The sequence below is a fragment of the Pteropus alecto genome, unplaced genomic scaffold (assembly GCF_000325575.1).
Source record: "Pteropus alecto unplaced genomic scaffold, ASM32557v1 scaffold101, whole genome shotgun sequence".
Lineage (NCBI taxonomy): Eukaryota > Metazoa > Chordata > Mammalia > Chiroptera > Pteropodidae > Pteropus > Pteropus alecto.
The window spans coordinates 12,739,480-12,748,832 of record NW_006432945.1 but is presented as its reverse complement, the minus strand read 5'-3'; the positions used below and the strand labels follow the sequence as shown (position 1 = coordinate 12,748,832).

Below are 9,353 nucleotides of genomic sequence, written 5' to 3'. Positions count from 1 at the left end.
CATGCTCGCATCAAAACTCTGTCCCTCCCGGCCTGCTGATAACAGGGCCTCCTCGTTCGTAACTCTGTCTGCACACCCTGGGAGCTGGGCCTTAACCCAAAACGCAAATTAGAAGCATCATCTAGTAACAGAAATCTAAGCCAGATGCAAAATGTAGATGTGACGAAAGCCACCTGAGCGGGTAGCTAACTGCAAATTTCACGAATAGATTATGGGTAACTTCCGCTGGAAGCGCACCGTTTCCGATTTATGCATTTAATTGGTAGGAGAGGGAGGCTCGTGGCCGCTTCTACCTTCCTGTTCAGTTTTTATACTTGAGAACGCTCTGCCTACACCACTCAGACTCCTGCCGCCGGTTTAGGAAATGTGACAAGTATTTCAGTGCCTGGTGTAGTGCCTGGGACAGGGAAAGCAACCTAGCGACTCTCTATGGGACAAATGGATTTTATAAGACAAGAGATGGTAATAACAGCCCACAGACACACGGTGCAACCAATGTGTCAGGCACTGTCTTACGGATGTTAAATTATTTAATCCTCAGCACACCCTCATCGTCGCAGGCTTACTAGTTTATAAACGAGGAAACTGCACAGAAGTTAAGGAACTTAACAGCTCGTAGGAGGTGGAGCTGGGATTTCACTCCAGGCGGTCTGGCTCCCGAGACCGGGCTGTTATTCACGCTGCTCACGTGCCCCTCAGTTAAGATGCAGGAATCGTTTATTGTTAATTAGTTATTAGTCAAATAACATATTGATAGCTGAGTGATGCCAGTGAGAAAAACAGAACCGTTTCACTAGTAAGAGCTTGTCAAGAACTATTTGTGTGATCTTCAGTGTCCGAAAAGTTTTTGTTTTTTTTTTTTAAACCAGGCAGTTTTTCTAAATACTAGGAGCAATAGTGTCACCTCTCAGGCTAAGCATTGTAGTCTCATGGCATCTTTGATATTTTTCAGCAGAAAGAGAAAGGAATTTTGCAGACAGATTTGATGCGTACCACATTTTAAACAAATTTTAGAGTTATACTGACCATATCCCCTTTAACTAATTTTTCTGCAGTCATTTTTTTTTTTTTTTTAAATTAAATGTGTTCGGGGTATGCACTGGCAATGCCAGGATTCTCATAACTACTTTTTAATAGGCGTCATCTTTTCCCTTATGAGAGCATATCTGAAGTTATAACTGAGTTTGATAGGTACATATGATTTGACATTTAAATATTCACTTTATATGAAGGGTTGAGGGACACAGTTGCCACCAGGAGATGGAACCTTCTCCCTTACCCAGAATCCTACAGGCAAAATGGGAAGAGGGTGGCAGCCCTGAGAATTTGTCAGGCTGCTGCAGAGGTAATTTCTGCATTTCGGTTTAGCTTTCTTATTGCCCAGAGTATGTTGTCATGAGACCTGCGGCTTAATAGTACATAGTACACCTGCTTCATTTTTCTGGGCATCTCGTTGTCTCTGGTGTTAAGTGGAAATTCCTTACCCTGGCTTCTTACACCAGGAACGCACATTTCCTCTTCAGCTTATTGCTCATGATGTCATCTTGGAGAGCTTCCCCTCACGGTGGTGGGCAGATGATAGGCCACTGGGGTGTAGGACGAGATCAGGTTTTGCTGCTTCCCTTGACATGAGGGATGCAAGAAAGGGGGCATGAGAGGAAAGCTAAGCGGGGGGTACTATCTTTACAGCATTGAATATGAAATGACGGTAGATCATTCACATTATCTGAGAGAGGAATGTGACGTGCCCACGAGCACGTGACTCATGAGTAGCAGACACGTAACCCCCAAAGCCACACCCTCCTCATTCCAAACATCCCAAAACACATCACAGGGCCAGGAAATCATTTTTTTTTTCTTTTTTTTGGGGGGTAACTAGACAGAGATTTGGATTCATGTCTATTAACATCCTATCCCGGGGGCAGGACATGTGACACATATGTCTTCGGTGTGGTCTTGCCTGCTCTGAGAAACGCTGAGCTGCATTGGCTTTCTCCATTGTCTCTTCCAGCAACATGTTTAAATCCAAAGTAGACAATGTGGCCTTCAAATGTCGTCATCTCAGAGGAGAACATTTTCTGATCCATCTCCTTTAGGAAAGTGTAGCATCAACCTGGAGACTTTTATTGTGGGCCAATCAGACCACCTCATGCAGGATTCATTTCCATCAAATTCCTTCCCCCCATCAGCTTCTGCTTCCCTACGCCTGGGGACAGTGCACTTACACCTCACAAAGCATCTACTACTTCACTCTAAGTTACAAAGACTAGACACCGAACTCTTACAAACTTTGAGCCACTAATTCTAGTTTTACCTTCTAGAGATATTTTCAACAGGGGCCCCGTGGGTGATCCCTTTCAAAATTGTATTTTATTTGGCCCACAATGAAGAAATTGAGAAATTTCACATAAAAATAAGGTTTTTTTTTTTTTTTTTTTTGGCTCTTTTTGAATAAGAGTGATCTCGCAGATATGCATCCACGTTCCCACAGGGCAGCAGTTAGCTGGACCTGAGCTGGGACTACCTCTTTGAACGGGATATGATTTCTCCAGTTCTCCAGAGCCTTCCTTCCCTGTGGACTCCCACGTCCTGTGGCTGAGTGTCATTTGCCACTAATTATTGCGCATGCACTACTGTTTTGCTAACATCTGGCTATGTTACCTCTCTGAACCCTGTAGGCACATTTGTGACCCCCTAACCGAGTAGGCGTGTTCCCTCGTCTACATGAAAGAGATGTCCTTTTACCTCCGCTGTCTTAATCCTCCTTTTTGTAAGGGAATACATTTCAGCTCCTTTAGCATATCTTGTATGGCATAGCTTCTAACGCCATCATTCCTGGACACGCCCTTAATTTGTCTAGACTCTTTTTAAAATGTGGTACCCACATCGAAACACAGTGGTCGAGAGCGACAACCATGGACTTCTGTTATCCTTTCCAGTTCTTGACTTAATAGGTGTTGTCAGAATCTAGTAAACACTATAAGTTGAGTGGGAAGGGTGGACGTTTTTGGTTTGGTTTGTACAGCAACCTTCTTTCCTCCTGGACGTAGCAAGGGACCTTCTTCTGTGAGACCTGATCTGGGCCATACTCTGCTCTGGGAGTTGCTCACTGCTGATGAGATCTTGGCCACAGAGATTCACCCCTGGGTGGGCGCCAGTTAGAAACCAGGAAAAATAAGAGAGTTTTCCTACCGGAGCTTGAACTGTTGGTTTCTGAGATTATAAGGAAATAAATGTGAAGCTAAAGGTGGCTAGCCTCCATGCCTGCTGGAAATGCTGGTCAGAAAGAAACCACCACACTGAAAAGCAGAGACAAGAACCGCAGGGAAAAATGCCAGGTAGCGCCGCTGGGCTCCCTGATGCCAGTCATTTCTAAGGCTGTTCTCGCCACATTTTTTTTAAGCCAGTGTATTCTTTTTCCTTCTTTTCTTCCCTCTCCTCTTCCTCTCTTTCGTCCACCCTTCCCACTCAACTTATAGTGTTTTCCAGTCTTCTCTCCTTCCATCTTTGCTCCCTTCCCTTTTTTCTTTCTTTTAAACATTTATTTATATATTAAGAAAAAACACAAGGCTTTGTGATTCGCGTCACCGAGGACAGGTGGTGGCAGGACGGGGCAGTGCTTTCGGACAGAGGCCCCTTTGCCCCCTTGCCTGGGACGAGCGGGTTCTGCAGGACCCCGGCGACTGGTCTCTGTGCGGGCACATCTTAGAGATGCAGTGGTCCCTGCTGAATGGCTTCGACTTGTCACCCTTGCCGCTCTTGGGGACCTCGGTCCGTACCAGCTCCACTCTCTCCAGCACCACGTTGCAGTGCCAGTCAGGGCCTTCCCATGACCCAGGAGCTTCTCGTTGCTGTGAACGCTGATGAGCACCAGGGTGTTGCTCTTGACCTCCTGTGGGAGCACGGAGCGTGGCCCCGTGTTAACCGCCTCCTGCTTCTGCAGCTCCTCCGGGTCATCTCACTCTTGGGCTTGTGGAGGAGGCTCACGGTTGTGGTGGCTGTGCTCCCAGGTCACCCTTGTCCGTTCTGCGTTGCCTCTGCCTCTGAAGGGAGTCCTCTGCTCATTTAAATGGTCTCTCTCTAGCTGGCAGCCAAGCAAGAAAATCTTACCAAGCACATTGAGTGACTCACAGGCGAAGTGACTGCATAAGACAACAAGTGACCACCTGGCTGAATGAGAAGCAGGTTCCCACTAGGGCAGGCCAGGAACTGCCTGTCATTTCTAGTCCCTGGCAATCAGGTCGGGACCACATGTTTTGGAGAAGTAATTATGTACTAAACTGACTTCAACTACGTCTTACGAATCCTCATATTCAAGGAACAGTAAATGAGTAGTCAATGGTGGTTGAATTTAATTGATTAGAATTTCAGAGGATATAGTTAGTCATGCCATGGTCCCGGAACAGATAATAACTTAATCTTTGCATATTCAGGATTCCGCTGCAAACTCATTCTATAGACTGCAAAACTCTGCAAGTCCGTTTATCACTCACATTTTGAGCTGGCGGTTCTGAGTTAATCCTTGGGCCAGGAGATGTGCATGTAAACAGACCTTAATGTAGAGAAGGGCGGGGTTGTTTTGACTGCCCTGATCGCTGCTTCTGTGGAGCATTTGTGATCCCCCAAATTTGACTTTTAGCCCAGATCTGGCTTCCAGCTGGGGAGGGGTCGTAATAGTGGATGACCCCCTCCCTCATCTCTCTTCCAGACTGCTCCCCTCTCCAGTTCACAGAGAGGGGTTCTGAGGCTGAGGAGACCCACTACAAAGAGGAGAAATTGCCTGACACTGGCCTTATCACAGTCCATCCTTTTGAGACAGTTGGCCAACCCATACTTTCATTTATTTGTGGGTAATAACCTTTAGAATCTGTGAGTAGGTTCCTGCCCCTCTCCTAGCTCATGGCAACTGAACGAATGCTTGCGACGTCTCCCTGGGCCCGAGTCCGTGACGTGTCTCTCTGTGCGTACGTATGGATGTATTTGGAGAGCATCATGTTCTTTCAATAATAGATGAGAACACCCTGGTCTGGGTTTGAGATGTTTACACCCCTTTGCAATTTAATTAGAAATAAGAATCCTGAGGTAAGTGAGTGTGTGTTTAGATGCACATGGATAAATGTACTGAAGTCAAGGGAAAGGTGGCACTTTTAAATATGTTCACATTTAGAAATGTCTATATGTATGTAGAAAGCTGTGAGGTTTTGTTAACTCAGTAAAAATAGAATAATTTTCGAGATATTCGTTTTTCTTCCAACCCCTCCCCATCAGAAATATTTCATATTTTTTTATTTCCAGATATTTATATTTCAAAAATAAGAAAACCAGTGATTTTAGGGACAAACCACATTAAACGTAGCATATTTTTATATTCCTAGGGAAAAAACAAAAGCAACTTTAGATGTGAAAGGTTGCAACAAGAAAAAAATTCAATTTCTTGGTGTATTTTATTTTCAAAACCTTTTTTTTTTTAACATAAGTTAATTTTTAAAGAAAATCTATACCTGTAAATATATATGCACATATACATAACCAAGTGACTGAGTTCACACCTGATTTATCTTTAAATTATCTTATAATAATAGTAATTGCAATTCATGCCTATTTATTTCAAATCTCTTTTGACAAGCAACATGAAGTTAGAAAATTTCTGGCTAAGATTAGAGGTACATTCTGTAGCCATGCGATAAATCAAATATAACCAGTTCTTACTGGAAGTAGCCTTTGATAATGACTCAATACCAACTTCCCCTAACCTATGTATACGATAGCATAAATCTAAACCCTGGTTACTTTTAATGTCAGCCATATCAATTGGCTAATGCCTAACATGGCCTTGAGAAATCATCCTGAGGCAGCTCATTGAAAATATTGACTAATATATGCTTTACTTTGTAAGTAGACTGAACAAATTGGCTTTATTTTATGGTATATTAGTACTCAGAAGGCTGCTGGCTTAACATTAATTGGCTATTGTCAACCTTACTCATTTCCAAATGTTAATCTTCATAAAATGTTATATTTTATACATATGACACGTGTTTGTATCTCTATGTTATAAAGTGTATAGGAAAGAAATAGACACCTACTCAGGACAGTGAATCTCAAAGTTAAAAGCACAGAAGTAGCAGCAACAAAGCAAATTCTCGGAGTTGATAGAAAAGTCTTTTCTCACAGTTTTATCATCTCTCACAAGTTAGTTTTAATGTGGATTCTAACAAATATCTGTTCTTTTAGTTATCTCCCTTAAAAATTTGTTTCTTTTCTTCTGTATGGTAAATGCAAACAAACAAGGAATGACAGGTCTTCGTAAGACGGTCTTATTGCTGCGACATTCTTTTCTGCGAAGGTGCCCTGTCCCCCTCTGTTCTCATCTCCATTCTTGGGGTTACTCCTCTCCAAACCCCTAAATCACATCCTCATCTCTGTCCAAATAGATGAAACACAAATCTATGGGAACTTAAAATGGGTGAGCAAACAAGCTAATAATGAACTATTGTACCCCTCGGCATTTTGTGAAACCTTTTCTTTCTTGCTAAAGTGATTTTCCAGTCAGAGGTGGGGAACCTTCCCCGAGGTCACGTCTGCACAAATGGTTGTAAAAGAGCCCAGAGACTCCCTTTCATTCTCTGTAATAGTCAGAGAAGAGTGATTGCTTCCTTGACTTTGTGGCCCTGATCCTTCCTTAAGTGGTTGAGTAAACAACAACAGGTCCCCAGAGAAGAGCTTTCTAATGGCTTTCCTGTGGTCCATTGCCCCTGGGATGCTCACCATCTCAGCAGGTCACCATGATGATGCCACACTCTTCGGTCTCCCTCTGAACCTTTTGTGATAGTTACACCGACATCTCATTTATAAAATTAATGCACTGTGGTTCAGCTTCACAATTGCTAATAAAAGACAGTCTTTTGTGCAATAAATAAGTGAAAAAGTGATGAACATAGACCCGCATATAGAATAACTTCTGGTGCAAGTTCTCTGTTAAGTCTGGATGTAGCTGTTTTTGAAAATAAGCAGGACTAACACTTATTGTTAAAAGTAGGGATGATCATTAAGCAATAAAAAAATAACTGCACGTTTTTATTTTCTACTTTTCTCCAAACATCCGATTCAAATATGGGAGCTGTCTGTTATCATCCTCTGAGAAGTCTAACCGTTTATTTGAGGGCATTAGAATAAAGTGGTGATGCCTCAGACAAGGTTCTTGCCCATATTTCTTTAAAGTTAAATGATATTAGTGAAAGTTCATGTCCGGCATTTGATGTGATACAAGTGCCACGTAGCTATGAGGATGGAGAGGAATTTACTTGTATTCTCAGCCAGTCTTTTGTGCTTATTTACTCTTTCCTTCAAATGGTTAATACGATTGATACGATCAGTTACTTTTTTTAATTAAAATTTTTTTCAATTACAGTTGGCAGTCAATAATATTAGTTTCGGGCGTACAACATAGTGGTTAGACATTTATATATTTTACAAAGCGATCGCCCCGATAAGTCTAGTACCGCCCTGACACCATACGTAGTTATTACAACATTATCGACTACATTCCCTATGCTGCCCTTTCCATCTTCGTGACTGTTTCGTAACTGCCAATTTGTACTTCTCAATCCCTTCCCCGTTTTCACCCAGCCCATCAACCACCCTCCCATCTGGCGACCATCAGTTCGTTCTCTGTGTCTGTGACTTTGTTTCTGTTATGTTTGTTCATTTTGTTTTTTAGATTCCACGTATAAGTTTAATCATATGATATTTGTCTTTCTCTGTCTGACTTATTTTACTTAGCATAATACCCCCTAGGTCCATCCATGTTGTTGCAAATGAGAGGATTTTATTCTTTTTATGGTCGAGTAATATTCCATTGCATATATGTACCATATCTTCTTTATCTAGTCATCTTTCGATGGACACTTCCACAGGTTGCTTCCATATCTTGGCTATTGTAAATGATGCTACAGTGAACACAGGGATATGTATATCTTTTTGAATTTTTAAAAAGAGAACTACCGTATGACCCAGCAATCCCACTTCTGGGTATTTATCTGAAGAAATACAAAACACTAATTTGAAAAGATATGAGCGATTATTGATCAGTTTTCTCTTGGAAATTTCTTTTCTTTTTTTAAAATATTTTTAGGCGAGGCAACCTTTGGTTGACCTCACAGATTGCAAGGACCTTGTCAGCTTACAATCCCTTATTTTTTACGCCTACAGCACCTGGTCTTCCTAGCTGGTCTCCCATCCAAGTACTAACCAGGCCCGACCCTGCTTAGCTTCCAAGGTTAGATGGGATCGGCCTTGTTCAGGGTGGCACGGCTGTAGACTAGAAATTTATTTTGTTAAGTTATGCTAAAAGAGGTTTTGTGTATTAATTTTACTAGTCTTCTCCACCCTCAATGAAATAGACATTGCATCTGGTCAGTTTTTAAAGTAAAAAGAAAAATCCCCAGTATTTGGCAACAACGCGTTCTCGCCGTGTAAAAGGTCGGTGAATCCTGTGGAAGGCTTGTGCATGGCATGAGCGATTAAATTCCTTTTATTCCAAACAACTTATTTCACATCCATTTGAAACATGACCCATGCTTGGATCTTCCGAAGATAACTGGGTGGCTTGATTGTCAAGAGGACTTCTGACATTCAGTGGCTTTGAGAAAACGTGGTGCAACATGATCAGGTGTCTGCAGAGTCCGTGTGTCAGGTGTCCTTTCCAGGCTAGTCAGTGAAACTGGCTTATGTCCTGAGTATGAGACCCCAGTGCTCTGTAGAGATAAACACTGGGGAATAAACATATCATATTAGTTGACTATTGCTGCTATAACAAATGACCTCAAACTTAGTAGCTTAAAGCAACACAAATGTATTACCTTACAGTTCCGTAGGTCAGAAGTTTGACTCAGATCTCATGGGCTAAAATCAAGGTGCAAGTAGGATGTATTACTTCTGGAGGGTCTAGAGGAGAATCCATGTCCTTGCCCTTTCCAGCTTCTAGAAGCTGCCTGCATTCCTTGGCTTATAGTCCTCTTCCAACTTCAGAGCCAGCAGCGGCCAGTCATGTCTCTCTCTCATCATACCGCATCACTCCGATACTACGTTTTCTCCCCCGCACCCTCCCGCCACACTTCTGCTCTTGAGGAAGACTCTTTGACTGCCTTGGGCCACCTGGATAATCCAAGGTACTGTCTTTACTTTAAGGTCAGTTGATCAGCAGCCTTAATTCCATTCGCAGTGTTAACATAATTTAACATAATCTGTTTTTATAATTTTTCACGTAACATAACATGTTTACACATCCAAGGACTAGAAGACAGGCATCTTTGGGTGGCCATCCTTCTGTCTCCCACATGAATATCTAGAGA

General features: G+C 42.4%; 1 pseudogene; it reads right to left on the bottom strand.

The window, feature by feature from the left end:
- Window positions 1–8,202: 8,202 nt before the first annotated feature.
- LOC112476471 lies at window positions 8,203–8,321 on the bottom strand (annotated as a pseudogene).
- Window positions 8,322–9,353: the final 1,032 nt, after the last annotated feature.